The 21469-nt window shown below is 38.4% G+C and overlaps 1 protein-coding gene and 1 long non-coding RNA gene across 2 annotated transcripts in view; one reads left to right on the top strand and one right to left on the bottom strand.

The window, feature by feature from the left end:
• NDNF (neuron derived neurotrophic factor) overlaps positions 1–21469 on the top strand; it is a 41105-nt gene that overhangs the window by 5320 nt on the left and 14316 nt on the right. The gene's annotated exons all lie outside the window — the stretch shown is intronic.
• The window catches only part of LOC116584657, a 27330-nt gene continuing 12361 nt past the window's right edge, over positions 6501–21469 (bottom strand). The window contains exons 2-3 of the long non-coding RNA XR_004283276.1: positions 16617–16751; positions 6501–6522 (exon numbers count right to left, since the gene is read on the bottom strand). This is a non-coding gene — a long non-coding RNA (uncharacterized LOC116584657). The remainder of the gene's footprint in view (positions 6523–16616; positions 16752–21469) is intronic.

Below are 21469 nucleotides of genomic sequence, written 5' to 3'. Positions count from 1 at the left end.
ATTGTTTCTATATAGTTATGAGAAAAGAAAAAAACATTTTTAGAAACAGTGGGTTATATAGAGTTTGCAAGGAACTCAATAAAAACATAATTACACGATTAGAAATCGACTCATTTGAACAAACCTCTTAGACACTGCCTCTGCAGTGTGGAGGTTTTAAATATAATAACCAAATAACAAAATCGAGTTAGCAATATGTACTCATTTTCTAATTGGAATGATTACAGCCAATATCACAAATAGGGGTCACTGACTATAGTATATGATAACTGTGCAAGTTTCTGTCTTCTCCCCAACATGAAAGCGAGGCACACACTGTCTTCTTCCAGTTGTGTGCTTGGAGGACATATATTCCACAATCTACATAGCCAAAAAATATGGACTATATTCAAAAGCGTGTTTTATCCATAACTAAAAATCATAAGTACATAGATCTTGTTCTCCGAGGCAATTGTCCATAAGCATACAGATCTAAATAAAATGAGACTGAATTTTATCCTTTCTCTAAAAGAAAGAGTAAAACCTGAACCCATAATTAGAAAGATTTGTGAAGGGTGATATCTTGTTTTTGAAATCACCATGACTGTGGTTAAAGTTATAATACAGAAACTATGAGCAAGTGTTTATTTATGAAGATTGAGAATACTGTGTATGGATAGTTGACAAATAAAATGAGGGGCAACATTGTGATGCTTACCTGAAAATATTGTATTTAAAAGGGGAAAGCTAGTGTGAAAGGGATTAATTTATTTAGGGTTAGTTTCTCTGACTTAGGTGCTACAAGTGTTTGGTGCCTCCTGGAGTATAGATGGTTAGAATTTACAGCACATCGTAGTGAAAAATAAACCTCAGCAATCCGTATGGACATAGGAGATGGCTTTGATTACTCTCTTTTATTCAGGTCATGTGTACTCAAAGCTCACCGGCATTGCCAAATGTAACATTATGCATTTTATTTCTGTAATAAAATATGTTTCTGATTAAATTATCAGTCATACAAAAAAAAATCAACTCACATAAGCATAAATGTACTTGATCCGTTTTAGTTATCTTGTTTAAAATACACACAGAAAATAAATACACTTTATCCATAAGAATACACTAGTAAATATGTCCTGGTTGAAATCTAAATATTATTCATATGTTGATAGCACTCAATAAATGTTGTAATTCATATTAAATCCCAGCATTCACTGAAATTGATAATATAGTATCAAAAGCTTCAAATTGGGATTGGTTCAGAAGAAACTGGATCCTGTAATTGGAGAGAGATTTGTTGCCAGCCACGGTGACGGTGATCAGAAACAGCAGTGGTAGCTAAAACACCTGGCAAACTGAGAAAAAAGAGCAATCATTTAGCTTTGGGTCTCCCCAAGTTTCAGATATTTTAGTTCTCGGGTGATCCTTCGAAGTTTGCTAAAATGTGCTATGAAAATATATTACGTTTTTTTATGGAAAATGAAACTGCTCCCTAAATAGAAGATATGGATTTGACCCTCTGATGATCCCAGTGGCAAGCATAACTGTATTAGTAGGTGGACAAGCAGGCAGGTCTTATGGGAAATGGCCTGAGGTCCTGGGGAAGCCACCCTGCCCCCAACTGCTACCAAGGCCTCTTGTGGTACTAAAATGCTATCTGCAAAAAGATGATTTTTCGTGGGATTTTTTTTTTAAGATTTTATTTATTTATTCAAGAGAGAGAGAGATCACAAGCAGGCAGAGAGAGAGGGAGAAGCAGGATTCCCGCTGAACAGAAAAGACAATGCAGGGCTTGATCACAGGACCTTGGGATCATGACCTGAGCAGAAGGCAGAGGCTTAACCCATTGAGCCACCCAGACGCCCCCTGATTTTTTGTTTTTAAAATAACTTTGTTTTTGAGTGTCCACTGTAAATATGAAAATGCTGCTAAGATGGGAAACAGGGTAAGCTGCTGTCAGCTAACATCCTCCCAAGATGTTAATAGCGGGACAAAGCCAGACTGGAAGAAGGCTAGTTTAAGACGGAATTTTAGAGAAGGGAGATACTGACCTTTGGATCTCTTGGCCTCTTCTTCTTTGGACAGCCTCCCGTTAGAATACACCTGTTCTTTTTTCCTCTTCCTCTGATAGTTGCTTCTCAGTTTCTTATACTCTAGAAGTTATACCTGGAGCCAGGTTTGTGGGCCACAGCTGGAATGGCCCCACTGCTTCGTTGAATGCTCTTCTGTCACCATCCTGAAGTTCATAATTCTTGAACAAGAGGTCTTGCACCGAGCCCCACAATTTTTTATTTTATACTGGGACTACAAAATATGTAACTCTTCTTCTTTCTACCTTGATGCGAATTTAAGATAGAGAATCTTTATGTTGAAGAACTGGTAAGGACATTTGAGATTATCTTTGCAACGTTAGGTCGAGTGAATATTTGTATCGAAAAACTTATCTTTTCAGTAAAATGAAAGAAACAATACTCTTTTAAACAATTGAGATACGGAACAGGTATCTAGCTTTTGATAGTGCTGATCTTGTAAAGCAGAGGTCTCTAAAAGGGAGTGGTGTCTTTGCCTCACAAGACGTCTCCTTAAGATGAAAGGAGAAAATATCAAAACTCTGTTTAAACTTACTTTTATGTATAAAGGAGGAAAAGAGTTTTGTTAGCATTATGTAATATATTTATTGGCAAAGGCACTCTTACTCAGCATATTGGATGATCACTGAAAAATCAGTAACAGAGGTGACAACTTCTGTGAAGTAAAAATAATAACAGGTGAAAATAATGACATTCTAATCAGCTCTGACAAGGAGGGAGCCCTACCCAAAAGTTAACCAGAAAAAAAGATGTGGAGTATAGGGGTTTTTCCAATGTAATCAACTATGATACTCATCACAGTATAGAATGTCTCAAGTCGTGTGTGTGTGTGTGTGTGTGTGTGTGTACACATATATATATATTTTATTTTATTATATATATTTACTTAAATAAATAAATATGTATTTTTATTATATATGTGTATATATACACACACATATAAAATATATATAATATAAATATATAATAAAATAAAAAATATATTTATATATATATATACACACACACACATATATATCTATAAAAAATCCCAATTCTAAAAGATTTGGAGACAACATATTACAGGGCCAGAGGTTTTCAACAGAAAGCTGAAAGAGCCCTCAAATAAATCAGTCACCATTATCTTCAAGTATTCTTAGTTATATGTATAAGCATTTAATAATTCCTCTGTTATCAGTAAATAGATAATACACTCCATTATGTTCTGAAAAATTCAGTATTCCAAAGTTTAAAAAAAGTTACCTAATCTTAATGCTCTTGTAAAAAAAATAATTGTGTTACATTTTGAAATTTATATTTAAAATTTTATTGTCTCTCAGTAAAGTTGCCGGTTATTAATTTACACCAAAGTTGTTTCTGTGTTTTGAATTTCACAACGTGAATGGAAATTATCCTACTTATTAACAGTATTATAACTTCTTAAAACCCTCAGTTGTTCACAAGGTACTTCCACATCCATCATTTTCTTTAATCCTCACGGGTACCCAGTGAGGAAGATATTAATCCCCTACTGCTGAGAAGTCTGAAACTCCATTTCAGCTAAGAGAATAAACTACACTCACAAACTTTTAAAATAAAGTGGGGACTCCTTGGTTCCAGAAGCAAAACTGATGGAAATGTCTAAAACTTTTAAATTGAGATTAGTTTCCAAATTAATTTGCAAGGACACAATTTACTTGGAATTTTTTTTTTTTTTGGTTACAATTTAATGATTCAAAAAATCATTAATTTAATCTAAATTCACAAGACCTTAATCGTAGACAGTTTATGTGCTAAATGTTTACTGGTTTGGGTCATGGTTAACTTACTAGGTAATTTTGTGGCGGAAGATGAGTACACTTTTTTACATTTAAATCCATATGTGTTAAGGTACAACACTGAAAAATAAGTAATCTGTAGACTCCCTTCTTAAATTAGTGGTAATTCATAAGAATTCACCTCTAAAGTCATTCCAGTATTCTAATAATGTGGCATTTTTAAGAGATATAAGATTTGAAGTTAGATCTGTTTTAAAAATTTTTAAATAGGGGCGCCTGGGTCGCTCAGTTGGTTGGACGACTGCCTTCAGCTCAGGTCATGATCCTGGAGTCCCGGGATCGAGTCCCACATCGGGCTCCCAGCTCCATGGGGAGTCTGCTTCTCCCTCTGACCTTCTCCTCGCTCATGCTCTCTCTCACTGTCTCTCTCTCAAATAAATAAATAAAGTCTTCAAAAAAAATTTTTTTTTAAATAAGTGTTTCTACATTTCAATGTAGTTCTACATTTCAATGGAATACTGAGAGTTGCTGTAGATGCATAGGCTAGGATATTCCAAATACCCTAAATACTTAAAGCCCTTTAAAACATAATGAGGAATAAGTCAGCTCCAACAGTGAAAATATTTATACACCCACACATATTAACACTTCAGCCAGCAAGTTCAGCCTATAATTGAAAAAAATATCTACATTTAAAGTTTTGTTCATACTTGCAAAGCAGTGACAACAAGGAGGCAGTTTTGAAACATCTTTTTCTCTTAGCAGGCTCTATGTTGTGTAATGACCGCTGATGACAGTTGACCCCCTACACTTACCAGCTACAGCCTTTCCCTAATGCATCCCTTAAAAAAATTTTTTAAAGAAGAAAAACCACGCCTAACTGTGTATCTTACTTTTGGGGGAAGGAGGGGAAGGGATGAAATAATTGTGGTCAGGATTCTTTGGTTTGTCTTCTCTCTGATTGTTGCAGATTTATGTGTTTGTATTATATCATCATAATTTACTGTAAACTCTTCATTAAAAGTGACCGTGGGGTCTGCCCGCATTATCTGCCTTTTGAGTGCCCTGTTCTTTAATCATCTCTTAATCCAGAAATAATAATGCAGAACATCCCAGGAACTGAGCCTGATCCTCAGCTCTCTAATCTCAACACGTGCATCTGAAATCCTTTGCTAGATCTACTGCCTGCAAAGCCTGAGCACACTCACCTTTGAATCCCTTTAATCCATCTTTGTTTGTTAAACAATATTGATGCCCCCAGATATGGTCTCTCAAGGTTAACAAAAAGAATATTAAGGATTTCCTACTGTTTGTGTGATTATTTTTAAAAACTCAACATCTTGGCCTCTCCTCTGTGCTCTAGTCAGTCTTTGAGGAAAGAGGAACTTTTTATCTGATAGATTAGGTAAATTCTGATAGAATAACCTAATGCTGAGATTCCGTCTGGATTCCGTCTGATACCTGTTTAAAGAGCAGGCCAAAACATGTATCTTTTGTTGTTGAGTAAAATGTTGCAACTAGTTAGAGAAGCTGTTTTATACTATGTGCAGATAAACAAGTCCTCTTACTTCAAAAGAGCATTCACATCCACTATCTTAAACCTCATAACAACCCTGGGAATAGTTGTCTCCATCGTGTAGATGAGGAAACGGAGACCAAAAGAGGTTAAGAGACTTGCTCCCAGTACAAAAGGCAATAATGGTTTAGTCAGAACTTCTTCCGCTCAGATCTTCTTACTCGAAGTCCTGCAGATCATTTTCGGTTTTACTTTGGAAGCCTTTTAACTGTTCCCAAACGTGGAGACATGAGACCAGAGAGTGAACTACAGAAAGAAAAGGCAGGGGAGACGTTAACTACCCTTTCTTTAAGGTTCTCTCAACTGTGAGATTGTCACGATCCAGTGTCCTTGGAGAGTATTATCTCATCTCTCCAAAGACAGGGCTTACGTTTATAGTTTGTTTTTGGCCTAGGATTTTGTAAAAGGGGTCGCAGAAGAAATACGTATTTGAAAACTGTTACTTTAACTTATTTCATTTTACAAGAACAGGACAAATGCATACTTGTGTGCCCCCCCCCTCTTTTTTCTTTTCTGGAAATAAGAATAATCTAGGATTTAACTTTTTTAACTATTTAAGGTTCCTGATACATCTGTCCCACTCTTCTATCTTTGGATTATATTTTCCTGATTATAGTTATTTTTAAATCAGTACCTTGATTTTGTCCTGTGTGTTGGCCCTGGAGGCCACCACAGAAAATCTGACAGCAGGCAGGCTTTACTGCTGTCTTATCAAAGTAAGTTCCAGTGCAGGGGAAGAGGCAAAGTTCCAGGACCATCACGAACGGGGAAAATAGAGGATTGGGTCCATGGAACCAAATGCCAATTCTTAGTCTATGGTATTTATTATTCTATGGTAATAATGATTTCATCGTGATAGAATCTTATTTCTTAGTATTTGCCAACTCCATTAAGTAGATGAATAAATTAGAATCTTGTCACAATCTCCTAAAAATTGCACTAGGCCATTTTGGGGCTTTAATATAAACACAGGCATATTCCCCAGAGCAAAAAACCTGCCATCTTCCTCCTCCTCCTCTACCTCCTCTTCCTCCTCGTCCTCCTCCTCCTCCTTCTTCTTCTTCCTCTTTCTCTTCTCCCTCTTCTTCCTCCTCCTACTCTTCCTCCTCCTCTTCCTCTTCTTCTATATAAAGAAGGTAGAGAAAAGAAAGCCGTGAAACTGTGTGGATGTAATAGTAGTACTCACAGTAAAAAGAGGAAAGGATGTGTAGAATGTGCATGTCATCCATGCTGAATAGATGTTTAAAACATTAACATTTGGTCATGAGTAAAAATTGGAAATCAGGAAGTTCAAATAATGAGGGGAGGGGTGCCTGGCTGGTTCAGTCGGTAGAGCATGCGACTCTTGATCTCAGAGTTGTAAATTCAAATCCAACATTGGGTGTAGAATTTATTTAAAAATATATCTTTTAAAAAGTATAAATGGTGCAAATACTGGAGAAGAAAATCATAGTGCCACCATTATCAGATAATCAGTCACACGATTGGAAGAGACAGCTCCTCGAAGTGCAGCCCACGAACTATCAGCATCCACATCTCCATGGAGCTTGTTAGAGAGGCCGAGTGAAAGGGCCCACCCCACATCTTTTGAAACAGAATCTGCAACTTAATAAGAAAGCTGGGTCATGTGATTGTACATTCAGGTTTGAGAAGCACGGTCCGTAGCATTTGTTCTTATTCTCTGATCAGAATGTATCCCAGCCAAACCATATTCTACATGTTTTCAGAGGAAAGAGGTCCTCTCAAGTAATGCACTATGTTATTCTTACTAAGACATGACTGTGTTCTTAAGGACAGAAGAAAATGCATCCTTCTCCTAGGCTCCTGGACCATCCAGCATGTGCCACCCATCTAATAGCAACCAGCTAACAGGTTTCCATGAGGTCCACCTCAAAAGACTGAAGAAATACTTCCCAAGTTTTTGAGTTTTACAAAGTAGCCTATTTTATACCCATAAACTTGCCAAAAGCACCCATGACTTATTTCCTATTTAGCTTATAATCTCTCTCGTGAAACAAATTCCATAAATCGGCAATAATGAGCAGTTTTCCTATTTTGGATTTTATTTATTTGTTACCCACAAAACGTCACGAACACTGGCTTGGTGTTTAGGTTCCGTGATCAGCATTATACCTGTTTTAAAAGATAGCATTGCGTTTCCTTTCTGCAGAACCTGGGCATCTCAAGAATACGTACAAACAGAAGTTAAAATGGTCTGCAGTAGAAGTACATATACTGGAAAACACAACTCGATTGCCCAGTGGTTGTAGATGCTTAGGTTGTGAAGAAAGAGTAGGATTCTGCCACCCAGAGAAGTGACAGAGACAGAGGAGGCCTCCAGGGCCCAGGGCAGGCATCAGCACATGCTGGGAAGGGGAAACCCCTTGTGGGGAGTTGTAGGAAATAAGTTTGGTAGAGTGAGTTGTGAGGTCAGAGACCTCATGGGCACAAACTTCGTCCTCCAGTTCACGGGAAATCATCTGACTTTTTATTTTTATCAGCAGAAGAAGGAAACATTTTTGTTTTTAAGATAAGGATGTTTGTGCTGTGCAAATGATCAGGGAGAGATGCGGGCAATGGATGTGAGAAGCAGTGAGTGGCTCATATGAGGCACCGGCAGTTTGGATAGAGAAGAGAGAACCAGTCTGAGGGAATGTGCAGCAGGTGCATTGGCAGGATGTGTTGGTTAGCGGGGGATGGGGATTGAAAACAAGCAGACGATGGTGAGGTTCCTAGTGTGGCACCTGGCAGGCCGGTGCTCCTGAGGTAGAACTAGCGTGTGCTGGTTTTCATGCGGCATCTGGTGACCCTCCAGCAGCCTTCCCAAGGACTACTCTTCCATTTCAGTCAACAAACACAGGAAGAAACCAAGGCAGTTCAGGAGTGGTCTCAATCTGCCCTTGGACTCGAGGGTGCAGAAGTGTTCTGGCAGAAGAAGGAATGGGGCCCAGATTCACAATGCAGCCTGAGTCTGGTTCGGTGAGGCCAATGCTAAGCCACTTCACACTTTTGAGTGTTCTATCCTGGGCATCTGAAGGAAAAGTGAGTCTGGAGCCAAGTAAATCAGCCTTGAGGCCTCGGCAAACCAACCCCCCTCCCCAACTTCCTTGCATAGTCTAGAATCTGATGGGAGAGATTTCAGACCCTCTTACTCTTCGCAATAAACTTCTTGAAATCAGTATAATTAAGCAAATATTTATTTAGTGCCTACTTTGTGTAAGAACCATAGAAATCTGTAGAAGAGATAGAAAAAGGAGTAAAAAAATCTTTCCTAAGGGTCATTTACTTGGGTAAAATTATGAAAGCCTCATGAAGAGCTTTTTCATTTTTTAAGGATGAGAAAAAAATATTAAAATATCTATAGCTCAAGTGAAATAAGAAAGGACCATAAGAATCGAAGCCTCTCGTTTCACTGGAGGACCTTGATTCAGCCTCATCTGCCCCTGATGTCTGCAAGGAACTTGCAGTAGGCCCTCAAACACTAGTTCACTTACTGACAATGTACAGAGGAAGCTCAGATAGGAAGCCGTCTAAGTAAATACCACACGGCTGCAATCTTGTTAAGAATCTTCCTGCAGATTTTGTAGCCCCCCCCCACTTTTTTTCTTTTGGTATCTCACTCCAGAATGTCAGGAAACCTGTCAGAACACCTCCTACTTTTTAAACTGCTCTGTTCAGTTTACCAGCTTTGTCAGAGAAGTCTGTATTTTACTGAGTCCCAAACTCCTTCCTTAGAGTCCCATGACAGCCACTGGGACTAGCTGGGCCAGCCAGTGCTTCTTATCCCTCTTTCATCTGATAATAGACCTTAAAACATCTGGTGTCACAGCCCATCCCCGCATTCCTGGATTTAACCCTGGCCAGGCCTTCCTCACCAGATGTGATTGTGGCTGCCTCAGTTGAGTCAGGACTGTCTTCTGGTCTCTGTGCGTTGGGACTGTCCACTTTAGTGGCTGAGGGCTGTGGTTAAGGCACAGGTGGGGCAGATTCCTGGACGTAAAGCACAGCAGACCAAATAGGTCCTTCCCCTCAGTCTCCCTGGCTTACTCCTCTCCGTTCAAGTCCCTGCTGAAATGTCACTTCCTCAGAGAGGCCTTCCATGACCACTCAGCCTCAAAGGGCTCCTTCCCCTACCTTTCTTCCCATGGTACCCCTCCAGCCATTTCACCTACTCCACTTTCTGCCTGGTGCTGCTGCTCTCTGGAATGGTTATATGTAGATGTTAGCTTGTTCGTCCTCTCCCTTACCTACCGAACTCGAAGCTTTACAAGCAAAAGGACATCACACATCTTATCCACGGCTATATTTCTCAAGCAGTGCTTGGCACAGAGTAAGTGCCCAGTAAACATTTGGTGCATCAGCCGATGAATTCTGCAATTCCATCATGCTGGCTCTTGGAAACAAAGTTCCTGTTGTCACTGCCTTGTTGATGAGTATCTTTTTTTATTACATCACTAGGAGCTGGGTTATAAAGATTTCTTTGATCAAAACTTTATGGAAGATTTGGCCCATGTGTTCAGCAGACATAGCTGGCAGAATTACCAAAGCAATTTTTGAAACCAGGTTTGTCATCGGAACAGGAATATCTTTGAGCCTGAATAATTAAAATACCTGCTTTTGTGAGTATGGTTAGGCAGAATGAAAAAAAAACTTTTTAAATTTTTAAGTTCCTTGGAGAAAATAGTATGTATTATCTGAGATAGATGGAAAATATATAAAAATGTAAGGCTATTTGCTGATGGATGAGTGAAGATAGATTATTTTTAGAATCTTTGTTCCCACTACAGTATTTATTTTATCCTTGCTGTCACTGGCACACAAAACTAGTAATGATCTTCGTTCAGAAGATATAGTGATTATTGAGTTTGGTCCACCGATTGGCTATTTAGTAAACCCTACTGGATATATTACAGCATGTCTGAAAAGATTGCTGACTTTTCTCCTTCAGAGTATTACACTTCAAAGTTTGGTGACCCCGCGCCCCAAGGACCTCTTTCCTTTCTCTAGCCCGCTTTTTCCTGCCTATCACTAAGCTTACCATTTGTCGGTTCCCTGCCTGCGCCTGCGCAGTTCCTCATTCGCCTATCAGCCCCACTGGCTTTAGGATTTCTCACTGGTCCTCCAGCTCTCTGCTGAAAAGTGCGCAGAAGTATCAGTTAAGTGGTATTGGCAGATATGAGCTCATAGGAAGATTCCTAAGTTTTATTTAGACTGTCCATTTAGACACAGCTTATGAAGAGGTCTGGTTATATGCCAAATTTCAGTGTATGTTTTTTCTTTTTTTCTAATTTTCTTCTTAACTTCCATATATGTTTCTCTTAGCTTCCTCCTCACTGACCATAAACCACCTCTTACCAGAACTTTTGACAAATCAGTTAGCCTCGGTTGTTACGCACCCTTCATTGGAAACCTAAATTCAAAGAAGCAGCTACTGGTTACGCGCACGCGCGCGCGCGCGTACGTGTGTGTGTGTGTGTGTGTGTGTGTGTGTGTGCACATATACTCGTTGCCTTTCCCCAGTTTGTCTCACTCACCTTCCCTGCACCCAGCAGATCCACTTTCCCACCCGGACAATTGAAATCAATATTTTTGGCTATCAAACTGCACATCTTGCTACTTTCTACCTTGGCCAGTGCTTCTTTATGTTTCTCATAACAAGAAGAGAGTGTCTTCCTTTTTTGTCTTTTCTGATACCTTAACCAGTATAAGAATTAGCTTTTAAAAACTGCATCTAACATTATCAGCAATTCATGTATTATTGGATGCCAACTGGAAATTCTGCCCAACTAATTTCATTTCTCTCTGATTTCTTCCAATGCTCTGTTATTTCATTGCCCCTGTTCCAATAATCAAGGTGTTATCTTTGATTCTTCTCATTTCCTCACTTCCTGCCTCCAACTCACCTGTACATTCTGGATATAAAACACAATGCATCTCTCCATTACTCTCTATCTCCCCCACCAAGTTTAAGCCATGACCGCGTCTGCCGTGGACAGCTGCAGTGGACTTCTTCTGATCTTGTTGCTTTTACAAAAATGAGGTTGGTTTTTGCTTTTATAGTTATCATGTCTCTAAGATCTGTTCTTTACAAAATAGAGTTACTCCTTAAAAACATGGATTGGATCATGATCCTGAGCTTTTTTTTTTTTTTTTTTTTTTAAGATTTTATTTGTTTTATTTGTCAGAGAGAGAGAGAGCTTGTGCATGCACACAAGCAAAGGGAGCAGCAGGCAGAGGGAGAAGCAGGTTCCCCACTGAGCAGGGAGCCCAATGCGGGACTCTGTCCCAGGACCTTGGGATCGTGACCTGAGCTGAAGGCAGATACTTAATCAACTGAGCCACCCAGGCGTCCTGATTCTGAACTTCTTAAAGGCTTTCCCTCATACTCAGAATAGAATCCAAACTCCTTAATATGGTTTGCAGAACTGTATGTGATCTGCCCTTTGCCTTCCACTCTCCCCTCTGCCCACTTTGTTCCACAGTGATAGCCTTTTCTTCACCCATACTCACGTCGAGTGCCAACTTTGGGCCTTTGAACCAGCTGTCTGCCTTCCCAGAATGCTCTTTCCTCTGACATCTCTTTCGCTGGCTTCCTCTGGTTTATTACATGTCGGAGGAAAGGTCATTTCTTCCAAGAAACCATCTCTAAATCTTCCACCTAAAGCTGCCATTGCTTTCTCTCACGCAGGCCTATTGTAATTCTGTATGGAACTGTGAATGTCAGCCACTGGTGTTTTGTTATTGATGTTTCTGTGTATGTGCTGTCACCCCCACTAGACTGTGGTTTCCTGAGATTATCAGATTATCCCTAGACAGCATCTGATATGTAGCAAGGACTTATGACAGACATGTTGAGTAAAAAAAATAGTGAATGAGTGAATATACTAACATTATTGGATTCCCCTGCTTGGATATATACGTTTTGTTTTTATAAGTAAGTTGTACATTCCTAGGATATGTCTTTTGAGTCCTCTTGTTATCTAGTTTGGTTTGGGATATAGAGGCAGTGCTTGGAAGATTCTTATTCTCTTGACTTTAGCTCTTTTTTGACCTTATTTAGTTTGTGAGTCCTAAGAAGTCTGTGGAGTGTCTTACTGAGGAGTTCCCTTCCTGGTTAAAATAACTATAAAATAATCAAATTCAAAATTGACATACTATAGTCTTAACCTCCAGTGAGTCTACAGCAACGTACCTCTGTGGTCCTAAAGATTATTTCCAAGGGAATTGGAAGTGGGTTTACTCACTAATAGAAATTCACATTAATACTCTGGTGTGCGCTGTTACCACAGTTGTGATAAACCCTCTCCCAGGGCTAACTTACAGCAGTAACTATTCAGTACATCACATGGATGGACAGATTTCCATGAAAGTAGATTACTTTTCTTCACTTCAGTCTTTAACCTGTTCTTTTTTTGTCTTAGAATTAAATACAGGGGAGCCCAAGTCATAGTTTGCATCTTTGTGAAACTTCGTTACTGCCTTATGTTGCCGTGTTTCCTAAGAGAGATGATGCGCTAACCTCAACTCTCAGGGGTTCACAACTGCGGGCACCAAGGAGAACATCTGGGCCAATAAGCCACCAATGTGAATAGTTCTCATGCTTGCACCAGAAATGTCCTGACTCGGTGTGTGATTTTTCCCACTGAACCATGCTTCCTAATCTTGGGAGTGTAGGAGAGGGAAATTCTGTGTGGAAAAGAGAAGTTTTACAAATTGTATTCCTTGAAAAAGTAGCCTGTTTTGAGGAAATACTTGTTCTCATCTCCATCACCTTTCCCTGTGGTCTTGGGACATGATGTGGAACTGTTTTGTTCCCTTTTCAGAATTCCCTTTTCAGAATTCTTCCCGGGAATCTCAGCATTTGCTAAGAAACATAGATGGTAAACCATTAGAAAACTACCTTTTAGCTTTCTAAGTTTTCCCATCCTTTATAAAGGGATATCTTGCTTTTATGACCCTTCACAGTTAGTTCCCTACTAATCTCTTTTTATCTCTTCTAAAAGTATTTTCTTCCTCACTTTTTTCTAGACCATAAAGACCTCAAGAAGAGAGGGTGTCTTATGTAACTGGCACATTGTTCAGTGTCTTGCACAAAGGAAGTACTCAATTAACATTTGTTTATTAACTCTTACTGATGCAGTTCTCTCTCTGTGTGTCAGCTCCTGAGCCGCCACCTCTTACCAGAACTTTTTGACAAATTAGTCTCTCTCCCTTCCCCACATCTAGCTCTTCTCCCCTTTTCCTACTATCTCTCTGAGGCTTGTTCTGTCTTTCCCCCACCTCTGTTAAGCACTTATTCTATGAGCCACCTGTTTTCTGTTGGTATTTTGTCATCTTACATTGCAGGGTACTCTTATCTGGAATTAATGTCCACTTAACCTAATTGTAAGCAGCAGAACAGTCTGAATCTATATTAAATGTCTTTGCACTTTCAGTGTGTTACACAGAGCAGGGACTCAGTGTCTGTTGCCCACAACAGTTCGTGTCTTATCTTCTGCGCTGATAGGTGCTGTTGCTAGATACTCCTGGCATGTTGCCATGTTACATCTTAGCTAAATTTCAGCAGAGGATGGGGTGTATAGTTTGTTAACTGCTTTGGAGAACATTGCACAGGAAGTCATTTTCATTTTGTTGCAGATCAACAGGAAATAAGGCTTAGTTGCCAAACTAAAGTAAGAAAAGCAACCAAGCATATTATTCCTCCTTTAGGGACTTTCATTGTTCCAGGAATCATTAGCTTCTCTTCAGATAGTGGAAATTATCCTGGATATCTCAGTTGCACATGCAGAGAAAAGTTTGATAGGAGGAAGATGTTCAGTCTTTTGTTCCAGTTTTACTTTGCATTATCTATACTCTGTAGCAGTTGAATTTATCATAGCTTCTAATCACTTATCAGATAGACGCCTTTAAGGAGATCTACTCCTTCCTTTAGTAAAATGGGTCTGGCTTCCTGGATCAAAGACTACTCTTATCTGTAGTACACTTATTTTGGCCATTTCTCTTGCTCATTATTCTTTTTATTGGCGTTAGTGATGGTGAGAATACAGGATTACTGACTCTAAAACCTGATCCTCTTTCAAGTTTATTTCATAGGCATGACCATCTTTTAAAATTAGAGTGCCGTAACCTTGGCCTTGCTGTGAACTACGCACCATGAGGATCAGAGGGGAGGAGATGAGAGAATGGAAACTTTATTCAGATCTTTGGTGTGTTTTAATTTTACGTTGTGTTTTCATACTAATTTAATTTCCTTCCAGAATGAAAGTTGGCAATCATTTAGAGAAGTGGTAGAGGAGGTTGGAATCATTGCCCTTGAAATGCATGTGAGAGTCCCTAATCCATAGATTATTGACATAATGAACTCTAAAACTCTTAATAATCATTCCACTATGTAATGACAGCCTGTATTTAGAGAGCTTTAGCCGGTGGATCGTGTGCCTAACTCTGGCTCTGCTCTGTTGGGGTTCGCACACTGCAGCTGTGCCCCAGTCCTCGGGAACAAGAGCTCACCTAGCACCTGCCAGAGAGGGCTCAGCAGCGGGAGCCCTTTCCTCCCACTGGCTTCATTTCACCCTTTGCAGAGACAGAAACACCCCAATCCACAAGATGCTTTCTTTCCCTCCAGTTTTCAACTACAGCAGAGGATATTTCTGTACGGATAAGAATGCCCAACTAATTTCCATTACTGTTTTTCACATTTTTCATGTTTGCCATTTTCATTGTTTGCAAAAGACAGCAGACAACAGGAGGACTCCTGGGAATTCAGCTTTTTTCATTGTTAAATGTCAGCCTGGAGGGCATCTGTATGCCCTTGCTGGGCATCTTGCTCTTCAAGAGGCAAACCCCCTCACTCACAGCCTGCTCTGTGACACGGGGCCGGCCCCCCAGTGAATGCTACGTTTTTTCTTTACAGCTAGATTAAATGCTGCAGACTTATTATCAGATGTGGCGTGGATGATTCAAATGAAAACAAATGGCCTAGAGTTTAAAAATAGAAGTTGAGAGACTAAATATTTGCGCTTAAAAAGGAAGGGAAAAGAACAGAAATCACCATGGCCGACCACTTCTTGAAGTCATCCTCACTCAATTATAATTTGCACTTTCCACTCCCTGTAACTAAACATTAGACTTCATTTACTCCAGATGAATTTGCCTCAAGTAAATTCAGAATGCCATCCTTCTTTCTGGTGATTGTAAATTTATTTCATGTTTGTGGCCTACATGTGACTGGGTACACTGAATAGTCTTTAAGTGAATCTTAGTGACATTATGGGGAGTTTTTTTAATCGTTTGCTTGGTGTGACCTGTTTAGAGTTTTGCAACATTTAGTATCTATAAAAGCTTGACAACATTTGTTACAAATAAATCATGTTTTTGCAAGGAACTTACAGGCCCTTGGTGGTTGGTGGTGGGGGGCTGGAGGGATTTGCTTTGAGTATATCTTTCACAGGTAGACTGAGCTATTCGTTGCTGTCTGTGGAATGTACGGCTGAGAAAGGTCACAGTGTCTTTAATATATACATGACACCTTCTGTTCAGAGAGTCTTGGACAGTTGGTGAAAATCTGAAACAACTTTTCATTTAGCAGACTTGTAAATTCCTTACATTAGTGAGACAATATAGCTAAACAGTAGCCTATAAATACAAAAGGAAGCTTTTTAGTGGCCTGAAATATTTCTCTACCCCTAAGACAAGATTACCAATTAAGATTGTGGTTAAGTACATCTATTATATTTTTTAAAAGAAATTAAAAATTAACGAGATTTATTTACTTATAATCACTGTTTACATAATTTCAAGCAATAAATTTTTATGTTCACTAAATGACCCAGTGGATTAACTAAGATGGTAAATTGAGTAGCCCATCTTACGTAATTAAAGATAAATCTTGCCAAATGACAGTAGTGAAGTTGCTGCAGACACTCCCCAGGGCAAGTTTTATTGTTTTTACGCATAGTTTTTGTGTTGATAGAGGTCATGCTGGGTGTTTAGTTGATACATTGATGAATTATTTGAGCTCCCTTTTTTTTTTTTTTTCCTGTTTACCACTAGACTATTTTACAGTTCTGAAACATTCCCACAGGTTTGTGGTAAAAAGATATGCCAGGTCAGTTTGACTATTTACTTTTCACTGCACTAAAGGCTCCATAAAATAAAAAGTTGAAATGAATGCTGAAAATAAAGTCTTAGGATGAGTTTCAGGCTTTCAGTTACCCATCATATGCTCTACTCCCTACCACCAGAAAACAACATAAATGCTTCATATCTCCTCCTTGGTGTTTCCTTCAAAACCAGTCTTGAGTTCATTCCTTGCACTCTTTACTCTGTGGGCTGGGGGAGCAGAGAGCCCTGCAGAGAAGGTGAAAGAGAAGAATGGGAGAAGCAAACTTGGTCCTCATTCCTAAAATATCCCAAAGAAAACCACTCTCCACTCTTTTTGACCTGTAGCTTTTACCCTCGCCAGCAATTATAAAAATAATTTATTATCTGTAAAAGTTCTTCTTTTAGATCCGCTGCTCATTTACCTTTACTCTAACATCAACTAACTGGACTCATATGATGTTTCCAAATAGTTTAACCTCAAATTTGTGTGTGTGTGTGTGTGTGTGTGTGTGTATGCATGCGTGCGCATGCATGCACACTGTGTAAGTTAATTATATTTAAAGTTATTTACTTGGGGCACCTGGGTGGCTCAGTGGGTTAAAGTTATTTACTTTTTAGTGCCTAGATCTCTAACTTTGTAGTAGAGAACACATGGCTAATCTCTGGATAATTATATTTCAAAAACAATTGGGCCTTCCAAAGAATAAAACTATGCAATAATCTAGATTACTCATAATCTAGGCTAAAGGTTGAGGTTTATAAATCATTAGATCATTTTTGTTTTTTCTCTTCGGTCTTGGCAGGATCTGAAAGTATGTGCCAAATATGAAGAAGCCTCTGACAACATGAAAACATCGGTTTTAGATTAGCATCTCTATTACTTGATTCATTAGAACTTTTTAATTGAAACAAAGTCAATCTTCTCAGTAATAGGATAACACTGTCTAGTTTTCCTGGGCTGTGAATAATTGTGGGACCAAGTTGATTGATATGCCTAGAAAAATAAAAATATTTGCCATCATCCTAGAAACTTCCTACTTCTGTTGGAACTAGACCATGGATTATAAAAAGATAGTGTGGTTTCTTGCTATACAGATAGATTGCTGAGATTACTACCAGACGCCCAGGACAAAAGAAATAATACCAAAAGAGAAATTCTAGGAAATGTTATTTAACTTAAACTTTAAATTTAGGTAAGCTCTGGATACCTAGAAGTAACAAAAATAAATGAAAGGAAAAGTTATGCCATTAGAGGGCACTTTTGTAATCTTAGAAGAAGTCAGTTCTTATAGACTGGCTTACCCAAGTCTTATTCTTAAGAGGAATGTATTTTTAGTTGTTTATTTAAAATGACTAATTCTTAAGCTGAGTGTCTGAGAGAGAACATTTTACTGGTGGGGGAAAAAAATCTATAGAATCTTAATATCTAAGTAAACCTTTAAACCTGAATCACTGAATAGAAGTTGTAAAAATATGTACACTCCATCTGCACAATAGTTTTTTGATTAGCTATCTTCAGTGCTTCTTTTAAATACATTTTGTTTAGAATAATTCTGCCTGTAACCTGATTAAATGATTAACTTTCCATAATAACTGAGTATGCTTTTCCCCAACAGTAGATGAATGTTATTAGATAACATGTTGAAGAAGATAGTCCTATAGAATATAAAGATCTGTGCTTTGGGACCATACTAATTTTTTCTAGTTTTACTGAAAAATAGTTGTTATATATTACTATGTAAATTTAAGGTACACACACGATAGTTTGATTTGTATATATTAATGAAATGATTACCACAATAGGGATAGCCAACATCCATCTTCTCATATAGATACAAAGTGGAAAAAAAAAAAGAAAAAAAAGGAATAATAATTTTAAATATTTTTCCAAAAAGTGTCTGTTTTGCCCATAATGTATGGCAATTAAAATGGTTAAAATTGTTTCAGAAATAAAAAGTTGATGTGATAGAACTTTAGCTGGAGAAATAACGATTTTTTTTTTAATAAATAAAGCGAAAAGATAGGGTTGAGTCTCTTCCCTGTTGGTGGTAATATAAATAAAAACTTATTTTATTTGCATAAAATAAAGTAGATAAGCCAGTAAAATAACTTAGTAAGTAAAACATTGTGTCAAGAACTGTGAAGAGTTAGAGATTTTACTCTGCTTGTAAGCTAACAAGTTAGCCTGCCATACATAGTTTCATTGATGCTAGATGGCGTGAGACTCCTGAGTCAGAGACAAAAGCACTACTCAGAGCAACTCAGAGCCATCCATAGCAGAATCCACAGCATTATCATTTTCCCCCACTGACTCCCTGACCCCCAATTCCCACAAATGAAAAGAGGGACAGATAGCACCAGCCCCCAAATGGTTTTTTGTTTTGTTTTGTTTTGTTTTTTAACAAGAGGAGCCCTGAACTTGGGGAGCCCAGATCTTCCATGGTATAGTGATCATGCATGCTCTTGGCTCCAGAAACTATCTTCCAAGGCTTTTCATTACATAGGCATCCTTGGGAAGATAATGTAGAACAAAGGCAGTGAATTCCTCTGCTCCCAGATGGGCAAAAACAAGCACAGAGACCCATGGAGAATTATCTTTCAACACCTACTTTATAGAATCCTATCATCTGAAGCTGTTCACTATTATTTATTTATTTATTTATTTATTTATAAATTTAAAAATAGCTGATGTGGAGAATATACAATAATCCTATTTTCCATATTTAACTTACTCATGAAAAATTGTATTTCTTGTATTGTATTATATTCACTATGTGATCTTACCTGTCCAAGCCTCAGTTTGATTATTTTTGAAATGAGAAAATCATAGTGCCCACATCATAGGGTTGTTGCTAGCATTATATGAGATAATATATATAAAGCACTTAGAAGAGTGCAGCATTTACAAAATAAAACTTATTAATACTGTTTTTAACTCAAACTTCATTTCTTATCACTTGCTGATTTAATAAAGAGAAAGTCCTTCCCATGGATGGCTAGAAAAGAGGAAGCTGGAAAGATCCCCACCGATCATAACTAGCTACCTCCCTAACTCTAGAGCTGACCTAAATATCCCAAATATCCTGGGGCATTGGGCAGCGTGTCCTGCTTGGTCATCCCGTGGGACCATGCAGCTGACCACTTTCTGGGCAAACATAGAGTCTAATGGGGTAAAGCTGCCTGAGTGGTTCTAGGGCAAATACACCTGACTATATCATACCCAAGTGCTGCCATCACATATTTGATCTAAGTTCCTAATAAGCATGGAAGGGCAAAATCTAACCACTTTTAAAGAGACAGATTTTACCATCTGGCTTCTGCTCTTGGGAGGTAAATTTTGGGGATGCTGCTACAGAGTTAACTGGATATATTCCATTATGCTGAAATAATTATTTCTTAACAGGGATACCTGAGCAAATTCTAGCATATCGGATTACTCACTTCTGTTAGCTACAGGAGGAAGGGCATCAGAGGGGAGGGATTAAGGGTTGTGAGTAGAGGTCTCATTCTATTTAGTTAACCATGTCCATGTTTGTTTCGAATAGGTTCGCTGAGTTTTGATTTTGATCCATCTCACCATCTTTCATAGTTATAAGTTTCATCTGCTATTAGTAACTCACATGAGCTCCTGCTTTCCATGCCCAACTTTGCTTGTATTCTATTCTGACTATTATCTGGATATCCGAGGTTCAGATTACTTAATGAAACTGAAGAAGGCCTGGTCTCATTCCTCAACTGCTAGCTAGTTGGGAGGAGGAATTGAGGATTCAGTCTCAGAATCATCATTTGTTTTTAGAGATTATCACCTTAACCCTTGAGAAAACTGAGGTCCACCTGGAGTGGTTAAGTGCATTGACTTAGATACGGATCTAGTTTGTGCTGCAACTAAAAAAGTCAGATTTCTTAGTTCTCAGTCAAGTTTTCACTCAATTACAATGCAATTGAGAATTAGAGCCTCTTGTAAGAAATTACGATGGCTTTCTTGAGAGCTATTACAGAGGACAAATGTTTGGCCTCTGCAGTCAGATCCACCTGGATTTATAACCTTTCTCTGCTTATGTAAAAGGAGGTTTACTCTTCCATGAGAATAGTACCTACTTCACAAAGGTTTTTGTGAAGATTAAATGCAATAATGCAGCTGGTGAATTTAACCCCTTGTTTTGCACATAGTGACTCTCAATGACTGCAGATGTCTTATATGGAAAACTGCAAAACACATGGCAAAAAAAAAAAAAAACTTTTTGAAAAAGGAAGTTATGTTTACTTTTTGGGTAAGCTCAGTGTGAGAAAATTACTCCTCACATTATCATAAAAAAGAAAAGTTTATTCCCTTCAAAAAAATATTTTAATATGAATCTACTTTTGATAGCACTCCAAGAAAGATAAAATCAAAGTCAAATGATGGCTTAAGTAGAGGTAATCTCAGAGCTGTAGTAATGACTCTTTAGAAATAAAACTGGCTTTCACTTCATTTCAAATTATTGCAGATATTTTCATTCGACTTTCTCACTCTTTAAAGTACCTAAGTATAAATACACTCTTCCCCTAATGCTTGAAATCCCTGATGTACGTTGCCAGAGAGGTAAGGGAAAACCCTCAGAGGAAGCAAGACCTTTCACCAGTACTTGACATCAAAAGAACTTGCCTACCTGAGGCTTCCTGTTAGGGACACTGAGTCATGTAGAAGATGGTGTCCTTGACAATATTCCCACAGAAACATGCAGTAGAGAGTGATCCATAATTATCTATAGGATCTTTGATGAAAGTCAGTTTGAATGCCAAAATGTAATTCAATGAAAATACTCTGCTGGAGTAGTAAATATATATCTGTGATGGGCTAAGACAAATAACCTGACACTACAACTTTCCAATGGTCTCACTTGATCCAAAAGTGGGAATCCAAGCCCACTTCTAATATGGCTAAGGTTTACATTTAAATGTTGTGTTGAAGAGTCTAGTAATGA

The sequence above is a fragment of the Mustela erminea genome, chromosome 2 (assembly GCF_009829155.1).
Source record: "Mustela erminea isolate mMusErm1 chromosome 2, mMusErm1.Pri, whole genome shotgun sequence".
Lineage (NCBI taxonomy): Eukaryota > Metazoa > Chordata > Mammalia > Carnivora > Mustelidae > Mustela > Mustela erminea.
Note: the sequence above shows the minus strand (reverse complement) of the source record. Positions and strands in the feature narration are given on the sequence as shown.